This window comes from Vipera berus (genome assembly GCF_964194415.1).
Source record: "Vipera berus genome assembly, chromosome: 5".
In the NCBI taxonomy this organism is placed as follows: Eukaryota; Metazoa; Chordata; class Lepidosauria; order Squamata; family Viperidae; genus Vipera; species Vipera berus.
In genome coordinates this window covers 6,383,927-6,396,977 of record NC_138207.1, presented here as the reverse complement: position 1 = coordinate 6,396,977, position 13,051 = coordinate 6,383,927, and positions in this window count along the sequence as shown.

Here is a 13,051-nt window from a genome sequence, read left to right as displayed (position 1 = left end):
AATGGCGTTCCGGCACCTTTTTTTGTACAATAAATAAATAAATAAATAAAAGCTTTTGCACAAGCTATGCTACTCCCTCTATTGGCTTTTGAAAGCCAATAGGAATTGCTGCTGAGCGCGCCAAAAGACCTGACTGGCAAACGTTGCACTGGCAAGTTGTCTGCAGCGAAAGCGAGTAGGCAGGAACTTTGCATCCCTCCCTGCTGCCCAACTACACCATCTCAACTAGTAAGTAAGAGAGTACAAGGAGTGGGAAGTGGGTTCTGCAGAGTCCATGTGCACTCCTTCCTTGTGCTCACCCATGTCAGCAGGCTGGTGGCCTAGCTGGTGCTGGACCTGCGCCACCATTGCCTCGCCCTGCACACCTAAGTGGCTGCCCTGCATTTCCTGGCCCGCACTGCCTCCTCTGCCCGCACTGCGCAGCCTCACCATATCAAGCGGGCCCTGCTCCTCCCACAGCACCAGCCGCACCGGCTCCGGCCCCGGGGGGGAGCCTGCCACCAACACCCCTTGCACCCGTGACTGCAGCAGCGCCCGCCCCCCCCCCCCCGCCTCCTGCGCCTGCCAAGATGAGAGTTCTGGCACCTTTTTTTTTTTTAGAAAAAAAGCACTGCTTTCTAGAGGAGGTTTTGTAAAGGTATTTCAAATGAATGCTGTGATAAGCAAAGTAATATTGGAATAGGATTTATATTCTAATACAGAAGATTCTTAAAAAGAATATAAATATAAAAGTAGAAACCTTTCTTTTGGATTTAATGGAAAAAGACTTGGGGGGAAAAATTGGAACTTTGGTGTTATATATGACGATGGCAGCAAGATTACTTTATGCACCAAAATGGAAGGACACTTCAATCCCCACAATGGACGAATGTTGGAGTTAGCAGAAATGGCTAAATTAACTGCTTTGATAAATATTGTTAACATGCGAGCTACCAAGGTTGCTGTCTCTTTTGCATTCTCAACCTTGGGAAAGGGAGAGGAAGAAAGTGGGAGTAAGCCAGCCTCGTTCGGTGAAGATGTACTTAACAGCACAGGAACTGGTCTTATTAATGCTTTTGGTGCTCTCCCAAGGAAAGAACAGGATAATATAATTCAAGTTAGAAAACCTAAATAAATCCTTTTTGGTCACAATCGACACACCTGAACCACTTATTGATCTGATTTCCCCTATAACTGAGCCTCTTACTTCTCCCACAGGGGATAAGAGTTTGCATGAATATGAGATCATGGAAAACAGAAGCCGAGATACACTGGGGCCAGTAGAGGCCCCAATAGAGAAGGAGATGCTAGCATCCTTATGTGGTTATCCGATGCTACCTTCAGCACCACATCAAGAAATAGAGAGAGGACTTACGTCAGTGCCATCAGCTCAAAGCCGAACGGAGCATGACCTAATAACCCCCAGCTCTACACCTAGAGAAGAAGCACTGGAATGGCAAGTCTTGTTAGCTGGTACTAAATCATCTTACCCTGAACAATTTTCTCAGGAGTCTACTCAGAATTTTGATGGGGCTCCCTCCTTTTAGAGAAGGCCAATTTCGTGCATGAAGACACCTCAAGCCATTGCAACAACCCTACAACTTCCCTTTGTATAAAGCAAATTTCCTGATGAGCTGCAAAAGATGATCCCCTCTCCATTATAACCTGGAATAAAGAGGGTTGGACTGTGCCATCAAAAGACCAATTTTTGTTTTGATTATTTATCACAATTTGACATTCTCTTCTTACAGGAAACCTGGGCCTCCACAGAGATACAGTTAGATGCTTATTGGGTTAACTCTATCCCAGCAGTCCCAAGTAAGGTGGATGGGAGAGCTAAAGGGGGCATTGTGACATTAGTGAATACATCCTTGCATTGTAAATGTGTATCACTGCCACCTCTTCAGCCATTGGTTGTGACTACCTTACTTATTTAAACAGGTGGAGATTTTGCTTTTTAATACCTACATTCCTCCACTCAATAAGAATAATCTGATCAACAAGATATGGGATGGTATAGAAGATTTTATCCAGGGCTGCTTAGACAAATACCCTACAGGAGCAATAATTATTGGGGGGGGGACTTAAATGCTAGGATGGGCCCAAATGATCAAGCATTATTTAATTAATTTAAGATCCATTATGATGAGAATGTACCAGGAGAACCCCTGCATTGCAGACAATTTAAAGACACCAAGGCAAATTGGGCCGGTGTGATCGGTGGGGCTCTCAGGTGTTCGGCGGCATCATCTCTGACGCCTCAGCTTCCCAGCTGATCATTGGAGCGTTGAGCGGCTGGTGGGCAGAGTGGCAGTGTTGCAAGGGGCTCCAGTGTCCCAGCCACCCAGCTGATCAGCGGGGGAAACAGAGCTTACAAACGGAGCGGCATTATTGTTGGCAGCCATGTCCGTGAACTTCCCCCCCACCCATCGATTGTCAAGTCCGGGGCTTGACAGGCGGCTCCCCCTACCAGGGTTCCACCTGGAAGACAAGAAGACAAATGTAAGCACCTGTTGAGGGACTGGGCCATTGCCTTCCCCCCCCCGGCTTACCTGGGTACCATCAATGGTACCTCCGTACTAACTGGGAAGCATGTACATCAGGCTCCCCTACCCAGGTTGCTTCCGTAACAGGATACCTCACCCATTGCACCAAGTATTGCAGCTGTCCCCTTCGGACCCAGCAGTCTAGGATCTCCTGCACCTCATACTGGTCCCCTTGGATGGGCCCTGGTCCCCCTTCCCCAGGCCTACAGGAAGTATTCCCGGCTGGTTTCAAGGGACTACAATGGAACACTGGGTGTACCTTTCCCAGGACCTGGGGCAGATGCAGTCTTACAGTCACTGGATTAATGATCTTGTGACCCAGAAAGAGCCCAGGTATTTTGGGGCTAATTTTCTGCAGGGGACCCTTAACCGTAGGTTTTTGGTCAACAAATACACTTGATCTCCCACCTGGAACTGTTTCTGGGATCTTTGTTTTTTGTTGGCCTGAGCTTGTGTGCTCGCCTCTGCTTTTGCCAAGGCTCATTTCACGTTACCCCATACACCACCACCACCACCCATGTGGGTTATCCACTCTTGTGGCTGGTAGGGCATAGGGTCCCCTTGTTGGTACTCAGGTATAGCTATGAAGTCCTGGCCATACACCACTTGGAAAGGGGTATATCGGGTGCTGCTATGCACTGCATTGTTGTAGGCCACTTCTACAAATGGTAGGAGGTCGACCCAATCCACCTGCTGATATGAGATGTAATTCTGTAGATACCGCACTACCATTGCATTGGCGAGTTCTGCTGCTCCGTTGGTACTGGGGTGGTACGTGGAACTGAGGCCTTGTGATGACCCAATAGACCGGACGAAGGTCCGCCAAAACTGTGCTGTAAACTGTACCCCCCGATCTGAGATGATCCGCCAGGGCACCCCATGTAGACAGTACACATGTTGTATAAACAGTTTGGACAACCTCTGAGCTGATGGTAGCCCTTTACACGGTATAAAATGGGCCTGTTTCAAAAACAGGTCCATAACGGTCCAAATTACTGTGTACCCACGGTTCTCCAGCAGCTCGACAAAGTCCATCCCAATGTCTTCTCACAGGTCAGGTCAGGTCTCCTACTGACGGCACCAAACCCACTGTTTTTCCTGTTTGATGCTTCATGGTAGCACAAACATGACAGCCCCAAATATAAGCCTCTATGTCCGTTTTCATGTGCGGCCACCAGAATTGGCTCCACACAAGGTGTAGGGTCTTGAGAAAACCAAAATGCCCTGCTTGTTTTGTGTCATGGCATCGCCTTAGCACTCCTTCCAGTAGAGCCCATTAGTCTTCCGAGTGTTATTAGTAAACTGTATGCCAAACACCTAAACTATGAACTTCAGGATTGGCTAATTTCAGGGGGGATAATCAAAGATGAACAAGCCAGTTTTAGAGAAGGAAGATCAATGGTGGATCATATCTTGGTACGTCACCATTTAGTACAAAAATACACACAAAAAAATCCTCTCTTTTTGTGGCCTTTTTTGATTTTAAGCAGACCTTCAATTCAATATCCAGGAACACCCTCTGGGAGAAATTAAAATGCACTACTATTGATGATAAATGCCTCCTTTTCCTCATACAAAAATTGTATGCCAATTCCACCTTGAAAGTGAGGTGTAATCCCAAAGGGACTATAACCAGCCCAGTAAGGGTACAAAAAGGGGTACGGCAGGGTTGCATCTTGTCCCCCTCCCTTTTGAACTTCTATATCAACCCCCTGATCAATCTCTTACAGAACCCTGATCTGCATCCACCTAACCTAGCACAATGCAAAATCCCAATTTTCCTATATGCCGCCGATGCTGTTATTATTTCACAAACTCCTGTAGGACTGAAGAGAGCAATTAGGGCAACACTTGGCTATTGCAGTCCTTAATTTTGATAAATCAAAAATTTTAGTTTTTTACTAAAAGACCCAGCCAGTACACCTGGAAAATAGAAGGACATAGTTTGGAACAGTTAGAACATTTAGATACCTTGGGGTGGTTTTCCACTCACAAGGTACATAGAAGGCACACCTGGATCATACTTTGCAAGCAGCCAATAGGTCCTCAAATGCAATTAAACATTTCTTTTACATAGGCAGAGGTCAATTAGTACTTGCTACCTTAAAACTTTGCGAGGCCAAAACATTGGTGCAAATTCTATATGGGGCACAAACAGAAATCCTTGCAAAGAAAAACTTGCTAGAAAACATACTGTACAAACCAAATTCCTGTGAACCATCTTAGCTACACCCAAAGGAACTCCAAATGCCCAGTTAAGAATTGAGACAGGCATGCCGCAAATTTAGGTAAGAGCCTGGAAGATGATGATCATTCATTGGCTTAAAATGAATTTCTTTCCCCGCTAGTGTTGACTGACAACTTCCCCTCCCCCTGGAAACAGGCGATAGATCACAAGCTGGCCTCTTAATGGGCTCTCATCGGTATACTTAATGTCCCTAGGCTTTGATCAAGCAAAGCAAGTAGTAATCAACAGAATGAAGCACATGGAGTTCCAAGAAGAACTAAATAGGTTGCCTCTCCATAGTAGAGATAGAATCAAACAGGGTGTGTGGGAATCATCAAGATATCTAAATGATCTGACCTTCCCAAAACAAAGAATAGCTTTCTTCAGAGCCAGATTTAACATTCTCCCTTCAGCACTCCTCCAGAGCAGGTATAAGAGAACACCAATAGCAGAATGGGTATGTATATGTGGTAAAGGACAGGTTGAAGATATCTCACATGTTTTATTGTACTGTGAGTTATACTGAATTTATAGGTCAGCATATATTCTTCCCTTATTAGAGAGATTTACAGGGAGGGTAGACTCAAACCCTTCTACCATGCATGCAGTGGCAAATTTCTGTGTTGCTGCAATGTCGACAAGAAAAAAAATGGTTACAGAATTATAGCTGTCAACTTGTACCAATTTTTTGGAGATATCTCTAATAATTTTTGGAACTCATGTAAACTAGGGAGTGACCCTAGCATTTTGAGAACATGTATTTTCTTAACAGGGATGTCAGTAATGTCAGTAATAATAATAATAATAATAATAAGTTGGAAGGGACCTTGGAGGTCATCTAGTCCAACCCCCTGCTCATGCAGGAAACCCTATACCATTTCAGACAAATGGCTGGCCAGTCTCTTCTTAAAAACTTCCAGTCCCCCAATCATCTTTGTTGCTCTTCTCTGTACTCTTTCTAGAGTCTCGGCATCTTTTTTACATCGTGGTGACCAAAACTGGATGTTGTATTCCAGGTGTGGCCTTACCAAAGCATTGTAAATTGGTATTAGTACTTCACATGATCTTGATTCTATCCCTCTGTTAATGCAGCCTAGCACTGTGTTGGCTTTTTTGGCAGCTGCAGCACACTGCTGGCTCATATTTAAGTGATTGTCCACTAGGACTCCGAGATCTCTCTCACAGTTGCTACTATTGAGCAAGGTACCACCTATACTCCCCTTCATGGATTACTGCCTTGTCGTGGCGAAGGGGCTTGCGTAATTCAATGAAGCTATGAGCTATGCCGTGCAGGGCCACCCAAGACGGACAGGTCATAGCCGAGAGTTCTGACAAAACGTGATCCACTGGAGAAGGAAATGGCAACCCACTCCAGTATCTTTGCCATGAAAACCCTATGGACAGTACCAAAAGGCAAAACGATATGACGCTGGAAGATGAGCCCCTCAGGTCGGAAGGCGTCCAATATGCTACTGGGGAAGAGCAGAGGGCTAGTACTAGTAGCGCCAGAAAGAATGAAGCGACTGGGCCAAAGCCGAAAGGACGCTCAGCTGTGGATGTGTCTGGTGGTGAAAGGAAAGTCCGATGCTGTAAAGATTTTTTCTCCATAGGAACCTGGAATGTAAGATCCATGAATCAAGGAAAGCTGGACGTGGTCAAACAAGAGATGACAAGACTGAACATCGACATCTTAGGTATCAGCGAACTAAAATGGACAGGAATGGGTGAATTTAATTCAGATGACCATCAGGTATACTACTGCAGGCAAGAATCCCTCAGAAGAAATGGAGTAGCCTTCATAGTCAATAAAAGAGTAGGAAAAGCAATACTGGGATACAATCCTCAAAATGACAGAATGATCTCAGTTCGAATCCAAGGCAAACCATTCAATATCACAGTAGTCCAAGTCTATGCCCCAACCACCAGTGCTGAAGAGGATGAAATTGACCTGTTCTATGAAGCTCTACAGCACCTTATAGAACTAACACCAAAAAATGATATTCTTATCATCATGGGGGATTGGAATGCTAAAGTAGGAAGCCAAAAGATAACCGGAATAACAGGCAAGTTTGGCCTTGGAATGCAAAATGAAGCAGGGCACAGGCTGATAGAATTCTGTCAAGAGAATACAATGGTCATAGCAAACACTCTTTTCAAACAACCCAAGAGACGGCTCTACACATGGACATCACCAGACGGTCAACACAGAAATCAGATTGACTATATGCTCTGCAGCCAAAGATGGAGAAGCTCTATACAGTCAATAAAAACAAGACCAGGAGCTGACTGTGGCTCAGACCATGAGCTTCTCCTTGCAAAGTTTAGGCTTAAACTGAAGAAAGTAGGGAAAAGCACTAGGCCACTGAGGTATGAATTAAATCATATCCCTGTTGAATATACAGTAGAGGTGACAAATAGATTTAAGGAATTAGATCTGATAGACAGAGTGCCTGAAGAACTATGGACAGAGGTTCGCGACATTGTACAACAGGTAGCAACCAAAACCATCCCAAAGAAAAAGAAATGCAAGAAAGCAAAATGGCTGTCTGAGGAAGCTTTGCAAATAGCTGAGGAAAGGAGGGAAGCGAAAGGCAAGGGAGAAAAACATAGATATGCCCAATTGAATGCAGAATTCCAGAGAATAGCTAGAAGAGATAAGAATGCCTTCTTAAATGAACAGTGCAAAGAAATAGAAGAAAACAATAGAATAGGGAGGACCAGAGATCTTTTCAAAAAAATTGGAGAGATGAAGGGAACGTTTAATGCAAAAATGGGCATGATAAAGGACCAAAATGGCAGGGACCTAACAGAGGCAGAAGAGATTAAGAAGAGGTGGCAAAATTACACAGAAGAACTATACAAGAATGAGCTTAATGTCCCTGATAATCACAATGAGGTGGTCACTGACCTCGAGCCAGACATCCTAGAATGTGAAGTGAAGTGGGCCTTAGAAAAGCTGAGCAACAACAAAGCTAGTGGAGGTGACAGTATTCCAGCTGAGCTATTCAAAATCTTAAAAGACAATGCAGTAAAAGTGCTACACTCAATTTGCCAGCAAATTTGGAAAACTCAACAGTGGCCACAGGATTGGAAAAGATCAGTTTACATTCCAATTCCAAAGAAAGGCAGTGCCAAAGAATGTTCACCATTGCACTCATTTCTCATGCTAGTAAAGTCATGCTTAAAATCCTACAAGCTAGACTTCAGCAGTATGTGGATCGAGAACTACCAGAAGTACAGGCCGGATTTCGAAGAGGCAGAGGAACTAGAGATCAAATTGCCAACATACGCTGGATCATGGAGAAAGCTAGGGAGTTCCAGAAAAACATCTACTTCTGCTTCATTGACTATGCTAAAGCCTTTGATTGTGTGGATCATAACAAACTGTGGCAAGTTCTTAAAGAGATGGGAGTACCAGACCATCTTATTTGTCTCTTGAGAAACCTATATGCGGGCCAAGAAGCAACAGTGAGAACTGGACACGGAACCACTGATTGGTTCAAAATTGGGAAAGGAGTCCGGCAAGGCTGTATACTGTCGCCCTGCCTATTTAACTTATATGCAGAGCACATCATGAGAAAGGCAGGGTTAGATGAATCAAAAGTTGGAATTAAGATTGCTGGAAGAAATATCAACAACCTAAGATACGCAGATGATACCACTCTAATGGCAGAAAGTGAAGAAGAACTAAAGAGCCTCTTGTTGCGGGTGAAGAAGGAGAGTGCAAAACTTGGGTTGAAACTTAACATTAAGAAAACCAAGATCATGGCATCCGGCCCTCTCAATTCCTGGCAAATAGATGGGGAAGAAATGGAGGTAGTGACAGATTTTATTTTCCTGGGCTCCAAGATCACTGCAGATGGGGACTGTAGCCAAGAAATTAAAAGACGCTTGCTCCTGGGGAGGAAAGCCATGGCAAATCTAGACAGCACACTAAAAAGCAGAGACATCACCCTGTCAACAAAAGTGCGTATAGTCAAGGCTATGGTCTTCCCAGTTGCAATGTATGGCAGTGAAAGTTGGAACATAAGAAAGGCTGAGCGCCAAAGAATTGAGGCCTTTGAACTATGGTGCTGGAGAAGACTCCTGCGAGTCCCTTGGACTGCAAGGCGATCAAACCGGTGAGTCCTAGAGGAGATCAATCCTGACTGCTCTTTAGAAGGCCAGATCCTGAAATTGAAACTCAAATACTTTGGCCACCTGATGAGAAGGAAGGACTCACTGGAGAAGAGCCTAATGCTGGGAAAGGTTGAGGGCAATAGAAGAAGGGGACGACAGAGAATGAGGTGGCTGGATGGAGTCACTGAAGCAGTAGGCGTGAGCTTAAATGGACTCCAGAAGATGGTAGAGGACAGGAAGGCCTGGAGGAACGTTGTCCATAGGGTCGCGATGGGTCGGACACGACTTCGCAGCTAACAACAACAACAACAACCACCTATACTATACCTGTGCATTTGATTTTTCTTGCCTAAATGTAGAACCTTACTTTTTTCACCATTGAATTTCATTTTGTTAGATAGTGCCCAGTATCCCTGATCAGACCAATTTTAATCTTGTGCCAGTAGGTGTATCATGCACACACTTATGGCACAAAGCGGGGGATTGTGGGAAGTCAGCTCCCCAGAGAAGGAAATATTAAAAGGGCAGGAAAATACATTTCCTAAAAAGAAGTTAAAAGAGGCAGAAAAGCATGCCCAGGTTTTCTTAATAGCCCAAAGTCTCCCTCCCTCAAGCAGAAACCAACTCTATAGAAATGCAGATATAAACCATTCAGGAAGGTTGAAGCTAAGAAGACTTCTAAAATCTACATATCGCGGCCCCAGGGAGGTGGGCTGGGACAGACAACTAGCAAGAATCCTAGAGGGGCACAACTAGGCTCAGGACAGAATACGTGACAAAGGAAATACAAAGCTTGAAACAGGAAATAATTCCAGACAAAAGAGTCCAGGGGGTATAAAAACCCACTACCCACATGTGCTCATTCTCTCTTCTCTCACTCTTTTCTGTTGGATCCATATGCAATAAACTACAAACCTCTTCCCAAAGCAGTTACCATGTTTATTCCCCGCTTGGAGGAACCATGATGAAGACTTTTCTTCCTACAATAGCCTTGACTATGCACACTTTTGTTGATAAGGTGATGTCTCTGCTTTTTAGTGTGCTGTCTAGATTTGCCATGGCTTTCCTCCCCAGGAGCAAGCGTCTTTTAATTTCTTGGCCGCAGTCCCCGTCTGCAGTGATCTTGGAGCCCAAGAAAATAAAATCTGTTACTACCTCCATTTCTTCCCCATCTATTTGCCAGGAAATGAGAGGGCCGGATGCCATGATCTTGGTTTTCTTAATGTTAAGTTTCAACCCAACTTTTGCACTGGAGTGGGTTGCCATTTCCTTCTCCAGTGGATCACATTTTGTCAGAACTCTCTGCTATGACCTGTCTGTCTTGGGTGGCCCTGCACGGCATAGCTCATAGCTTCATTGAATTACACAAATCCCTTCACCACGACAAGGCAGTAATCCATGAAGGGGCATCAAAAGATGGGCTGCTATTAATGTGCAATCAGCAGAGTACAGCTACCAAGAAGAAAAGCTAAAGCAACAGAAACTATAACAGCAACGGGAAAAGGTATCCCCAATCACTATGTGATGAGAAAAGGAAGAGGAAAATTTGGAATACCTGAATCCTTCAAACTAGGTTGCCCTACATACGTATATCTCTTTATAGAGTTAACATGGCTCATTGGAATACCAAAAAGAGAGACTGTGTTATCCTTAGCTCCACATCTCTGCTGTCAGCTTCTTCTAATAGGCCCAAAGGGAACAAAATGGCTACCCTCTAAAAGGGGAAGTAGGAGCGTTGTGCTGACGTTTAAATGCTCTACAATACCGACTATGCTGCTTAAAACAAAATCTTTTCTGGGTACAGAAATACTCCCACTAGCTGTGTTTCAGGATAATAAAATATGGTCACTTTTTCATCCTTCTAAATAAGCTGAAGATCTCCCTCTAGGCCAGGGGTGTCAAACTCAATTTCATTGAGGGCCGCATCAGCATTGCAGTTGCCCTCAGGGCTGGGTGGGTATGGCCTGGGTGGGCGTGGCCTACTGGGTGGGCGTGGCTAGAGTGCGTATGGCCGCCTGGGTGGGCGTGGCCAGCTCTACATCGTTGGCATCAAGGGTGCCTATGGGGGCCTGGGCAGGAGTGGGACAGATCTGAGGGTCTCTGGCAGGAGGAGGGTCTCTGGGCCAGGGCCAAGGCAGTGGGGGCCGTTCCTTCACTGTTTCCAGGATGGCTTCGCGGGCCACATGAAACCACTTCGCGGGCCGGATTCGGCCCCCGGGCCTTGTGTTTGACATGTCTGCTCTAGGCTCTGAGATTGATAAACTGTCTACCACAGACAGCCTTGAGAGTTTGGCCTTGACTCAAGTCATGTGGTGACAAAAAGGTCTCTCATAAATTTCTAGAAACAGCTCATTCATTCTTTTGGAGCCCCACCAAATAGTGAGCCAGATGAAATTAATGTAGTTACAATGGACACTGTTAACAACTCATAGAGCAGCAGAATCTCTGACTGAATTAGTGGCAACATCCTCCCCCAAAGGGTTGCAGGAACAGTGATAATAAATCTAGAAACACCTCTGATACACTTTGACTTAAGTGAGGATTTTCAACAGAAGAGCAACCAGAAGGAAGACAATCCGGCAATTTTAAAAGATGAAGGACTGATCTTGCACCATTAAAAACAACAATCTCATTTCCCCTCATGCCATGGTTTTTTCAAAGGGACTGCATGGTAAATGGACCCCCCTCCAGAAGAAAATTCACAAAACTTTGGATCAACCCACTGCCATGAACAGTCTAACAACACCTCTAGCTCAGCAAACTCAATCAATATTGGAGATCTTCAGACCTCTTCTAGCACTGAGCTTAAGATAAACAAACTTAACACCAATGCGTTGGAGTGCCAGGTGAAGACTCACAAGGAAATTAGAGGAAACATTGCAACAAAAGGAATTTATCATGGTAAAGAATTTCATAGACCAGGGATGCTGCTTTGGTAAGTAGAGTCTTCAAGAAAGAGCAAAATCACCAATCAGTGTGTATGCCTGAATATATCAGGTTCCATTAATCTCACATCTGCTGATGATTGACAGAATGGAATACATTACAACCCAGCACTAAAAAGCATCTTTTAGACATGAATACAGGTAAACTAGCAAGTTCATGGAGTCTCACCTTTTGATTTTGTATTTGGTTGCATATTGAGGAAACGTAGGCTCCCCTTGGTGCTGGAGAAGACTCCTGCGAGTCCCTTGGACTGCAAGGCGATCAAACCGGTCAGTCCTAGAGGAGATCAACCCTGACTGCTCTTTAGAAGGCCAGATCCTGAAGCTAAAACTCAAATACTTTGGCCATCTAATGAGAAGGAAGGACTCACTGGAGAAGAGCCTAATGCTGGGAAAGATTGAGGGCAATAGAAGAAGGGGACGACAGAGAATGAGGTGGCTGGATGGAGTCACTGAAGCAGTAGGTGTGAGCTTAAATGGACTCCAGAAGATGGTAGAGGACAGGAAGGCCTGGAGGAACGTTGTCCATAGGGTCGCGATGGGTCGGACACGACTTCGCAACTAACAACAACAAAAGGCTCCCCTTGGATATCTCTATACTGCCTCCATGTGAAAGGAATATTACCTCCAATTCTTCACTGCCCCAAGTTGTGTTGGACTAGAGGGTCCAAAAATATGTTCTACAGATGGCCTGTAGTCCTGTACAACTCCACCCAGGATGCCAGTAACTGAATGGGAGACTAGAGGAGTCATTCAGATTCTGAAGTCCAGCGAGTTTCCTAGGGAACATTTTCTATACCCTAAATTATTGAAATGTCACTTTGATTGGTGAGCTCCTTTATCTGCAAATTTATTTACCCATATCAATAATTCCTGTCTCATTTTCTATTGTAGTCCCCATTTAGCAAAACTGTAATAAGGATGATCCTTCAGTTACAGGCTAATTCATTTCACTGACATAGCCAAATCATAGGCCAAATGATTTGGAAGTTGGAACATTATATTTACTCACAGACTTACTGTTTTTGCACTCATGTAAACTAGGGAGTGACCCTTGCATTTTGAGAACATGTATTTTCTTAACAGGGATGTCAGTAATGTCATCCCTGTTAATGTCAGTACCATTTTTAATATATTTTTAAAAGTGACGTCTATTGCTGGTGTATGACCATAGTAAAGTTATATTCTTCTTCTTCTTTGATAAAAAAAACAAACAAAACACAAGTACTTTTGCT